A 4947-nucleotide genomic window follows, 5' to 3' on the forward strand; every position below is an offset into this window, starting at 1 on the left:
CTCTTGGTAGAATCCCAGACTGGAATAACGGGGGTGCTGGGCAGGACTGAAGGAGGGATGTTGATGGAGTGGTGAGCGTGGGGGGGGAAGTAAAGCCTGGGATAGTAGCCGAGGGGGAGGCTACTGGGTGGGGTTGAGGGACATCATCTGAGCTGTGTTTGTGATGGATGCCAAGACTGGAATAGCAGAGTGGGCTCTGGGTCAGGAGGATTAAGGTGCATCAGCAGAGCTCTGTGTGTGTGTGTGTGTGTGTGTGTGTGTGTGTGTGAGAGTGAGTGTGAGAGAGAGACACACACACGTAAGGGAGCCCAGGGCTGGACTGAGGTTTCTTTGCCAGGATAATGTAAGTGAAGTGTGCATTTAGCCTGTTCACACTACACCTGGCTCACACTAGTGTTATCAATTAGTGAACAATTAAATGTCTTGATCGACTTCAGCCCAAAGTGAAGTAAGTCATTTCAAAAAATTCTTTGCATGTGAAATGCCTCCCAAACCTGAGGCTTCTAATTTTTACTCCCAGAACTGAAAAATATCGTCTGTGCTGGTTTTGAATTGTGTGTGTATAAATCATCCCCTGGGGCTAGGGCCTTTTGTGTCAGGTTTCAGCCTGAGTGACTTTTTATAGCTGAGTTATAAACTTTTAAAGGCCAGACTTAATCATAGCGATACTGAGACAATCGTTACAGTAGTGGTTTAAGGGGCATGGCTCTGATATATCTATGTGACATCTCCAAGTACACTTAGCACAGACGGCAGCTGGGTATCCCATTTGCAGTGAGATTCCCCAGTCTGGAAGAGAGTGAGGTCTGGTATTTAAAGTGGGGCCCAAGACTCAGGACTCTTGGATTCTAGCCTTGCCTCTGCTACTGTGTCACCCTGTGACCTTGAGCAAGTCACTTACTCTCTGTGGGACAAACGCATCCCTGTATTACACAAGTGTAAATCCAGATAATTCCACCAAACTCTGGATTTACACAGCTGTAACTAAGAGCAGAATTTGACTCTCTGTGTTAAATGTGGATGAGAATATCTACTTTCTTCTAAATGAGGATGCAAGAGTTGTTTGTGAACTGCTTTGGGGTCTCAGCTGGATGGTGTTCTGTAAACCCAGGAAGTGCACATCCACATTCTGCAATTAGTGCTGCTTGGAGTTATCACCTTGGCATCACAGAATCATCCGAAACTGGGGAGTCAAAAGACCTATTGGGTCATTCCCCCTGTGGGTGGCCAATGGAAGTTTGTTCCCTACAATATACAGGAACAAACTTCCATTGTTTACAGGTTTCAGAGTAACAGCCGTGTTAGTCTGTATTCGCAAAAAGAAAAGGAGTACTTGTGGCACCTTAGAGACTAACCAATTTATTTGAGCATGAGCTTTCGTGAGCTACAGCTCACTTCATCGGATGCATCCGATGAAGTGAGCTGTAGCTCACGAAAGCTCATGCTCAAATAAATTGGTTAGTCTCTAAGGTGCCACAAGTACTCCTTTTCTTTTTCCATTGTTTACAGTATCTGCAAAGCTCTGAGCCACCTAGTTCTGAAAAACTGCAAGATAGCAGGGCTTCAACCCTGTATCCTGGAGTAGACTTCCCATTCCAATAACTTTGATGGTTAAGCAGAATCAGCATTTGATCAATATGAGAACAGAACCTTTCATGGAGAAACTGCCATGAATGAAAACAATACAGAACTCTTCTTGGTGGTGTTTTTCTAAATTTATTTGTTTATTAAACAAACAGAAACTACAACATGCATCAGATACTTTTCTTTATTGTACAACAAAACTATGGTGTCATTTGTAATTGCAGCATTTCCAGCAACATCAGGCAGACTTTTTGATGTTATCCCGTTTTGCACAGTCACTAGAGTGTCGCACCATGAATTATTAAATCAGTGCTTTGTGGTAATACATAATTTCTTATCAATTATTCATGCTAATGTGCGTGTAGTTTACTTAATTGTGTTATTGACGATCAAAAGTAATTTCCTGAAAATCCTCAAGGACAGAAAATTTAATCAGCGTAACTACTTTTCAGATGCAATGCTGTTAAGTATTCTTAATTTGCTCAACAATTCACTTATTTATGTACCTTTCTGGAGGAAATACGAGTTTAATCAAACAATTAGATTGAAGAGTTAGTGTACAGAGGGGCTGGAGTGTAACTGAATGCAAAGTAATTATGTTGAAATGAAGTTGGGCTTGCCCGTTTTAGACAGATTTTTTTTTTTTTTTTTGCTCCAGAAATCTAAAACACAAACTATGACTGGAGAGATCACTATGAAAACAGTGATTTCCCCCGTCCCTTAGGACATATGCTCTTTTGTTCCTTTGGTGGTAGGAAGGAGTTGGTTTGTTGCTGTTGTTTAAATGAATAATAATAGCTTGAATTGAGACATAATTTATAGTCAGTGAAATCTTCATTACTTACTGTTCAGCAGCGTTGGAACAATAATGATCACAAGCTATTGCACATTCCCCCTTTGTTAGGACATGGTTTTAGCATCAGTGCAGGAGAAAAAGTTCAAGAAGGGCCAAATTCAAAAATGAATCCCATTCTACCAGTGTCAGACCCACTGGAATTTTTCTTGTGACCAGACTGACGGACAGATTAAAAAACGTATCCCAGATCAGCCTGTGTCAACAGAAGCGGGATTGTGCCTTTTGCCTGCGTTTGCCCTTCACTCATGGTCCATTCCTGATAGGTGCTGAGGGGTCTCGACCCCCTCAAAGTCAATGGGAGTTGAGGGCATTTTAGGATTGCAGGACTGAGCCTTTATAGACCAGGCCTGCATGTTCGTTCCCCCTCTCCGCTTTCTAACGAGCGATGGTTTAGGGTTAACAAAATCCTGCCAAAGAGCAGGGTTGGCGAGACACCGTAAGCCAACAGAGTGTCCCTTTGTATCCCAAAGGGGTCATGAGGTCCTGTGAAACTCCTGGGCTGAGATCCTACAGGCAGGAGCAGGAATTTTGCTGTCAATAGCAGTCAGCACGGTCCTATTCCAGGCATGGCTCACCGGAGCAGAGCTCCAAAGAGTCAGGTCCTGCGAAGTGCTGAGCACCACCCCGTCTAACTAAGGAGGCTCTCAGCACACCATGACACAGGATGAGATCCAAAGTGATAGCACAGTGCCTGGGTGGATAATGCAGCACTGCAGACAATGCTTGGCTGAGATCATGGGTCAAATTCAGCCCTTACAATAAGCAGCACAGCTCCGGTGACTTCAGTGGAATTTTCCCCATTTGCACCAGGGCTGATTTTGTCTCTGTAACCTGATTCATTTAGGCCCTGATCCAAAGACCACGGAAGTCAATGGAGTCTTTCCATTAACTTCACTGCAATTTAGATTGAGTTCTAGAGTATTAGTTCGTATGCTAGTATGTTTAGGGTGAGTTTTGGGCTGGAGAGAAGACTATATTTCCAGTATGGTCATTTTCTTCTTCTCACTGTGCATACAGCCAGCAAATTAAGATGTACTCCTGGCTTTCCAGTAAACTGACAAGCATCAGGAGACAGGACAGCCTGCTTTTGGCTAGAATAAAGGAATATCCAGAGATCCTTTCTTCCTCTTTATTAAAATACAACACACAAGGAAGCGTTTGCCCTTTTGCAACTCCATTTGCCACCTTCTCTTTCCAGACACATTTGCAAAATGGCATGGAATTGTCCTAGAACTTTTTTCAAAGCTCAACAATCCCACCTAAAAAAAGCCTTTAAATTCCCAGAAATGTCTGCCATCTCCAGTACAATGCTGACATTGCTGCTTGCGAGTTATTCATGCTGCCGTGGTACTTCCATTGTTTCCTATAGTGGATACAGGAAGTATCACAAACAATGGAAAAACATTAACATGGAGCCCAGCGCTGGGATTTCAGTCACTAGCAATTTCATTTTGCTGGTGATCATTGTATTCCGCTGAAACACTCGATGGAAGTTTCACTCTTTTTAGTATGATTGGAATGAGTTTGACTCTGTTTTCTGCTTTTCAGACAGAGGCTGGCTGGGACAGATTCAGTGAAAGTTGGTGACAGTGGAAAGTAGCACGTAAAACTGGCATACAAAGCATTATGTGCTCTCCTCTGGGGTAGAGCTAAATGGGCCAGGGCAGCCCCCAAACACACAGTGCCTCTGTGGCTTAGTTCCCCCATCGCACCAGAGGCAGCAGGAGCCATGCTGTGTGACAGCCCTGCGGCTCAGCGATTTTGGCTGGCTTGGCCGAGAGCAGAGCTTGGGAGTCCCTCTGCAAGGCACTGCACTAGTTAGCATTGCTGAGTCTCCCCCACCAGCCCCCTGTGCCCAATTCCCTCCCCACCAGAGGTGAAGGTGCATGGCCAGTGGCAGTGATATGTGGCTTTCCACCCCCTGAGCTGTCTGTCATTTTCTAGGCACCACCATTTTGAGAGGCAGATGGTCTGTGAGAGGCACCCAGGGGATTCCTGAGTGCTGCTACCTCTCCTCTGGGAAGTGGGGGCTCGTCACGCAAAGGAAGCTCAGAGCCAGGTAAAGACCCGCCTGTCCCTTACTCCAAGCCGGGAAGGCCCGGCCTACCCTGAGGCACTGTCCGAGGCCAGGCCAAAGGTGTTTGGGGTCAATCCTGCTCCTGACAAAGCCAATGCCAGGGGGCATCGCTGAGTTCAGTAGGAGCAGGCCAGAGCCCTGGATGATTTGGTATCACTGGGATGCAAGAAGGCTAAAGATGGTATCACAGACGGTTCCAAACACAGAAGGTGCCAGTAAATCAAAGGAATAAATCTACAGTGGCATCAGGAAAGCAGGGATGTGTGATGTGCAGTCGGAGTCCTCTTGTATTTGCTCTGGATCCTCAGGATCCATGGTGGCCTCACGGCATCTGGTTTGGAAGGGCCCACATCACAGTCCATTACATGGCATTTCCTGAGGTTGAGGCCAAGGGTTTCTTGCAAGGAGCTGGTGGGGGGATCTTCCATCC

This window comes from Natator depressus, chromosome 7 (assembly GCF_965152275.1).
Source record: "Natator depressus isolate rNatDep1 chromosome 7, rNatDep2.hap1, whole genome shotgun sequence".
Classification (NCBI taxonomy): domain Eukaryota; kingdom Metazoa; phylum Chordata; order Testudines; family Cheloniidae; genus Natator; species Natator depressus.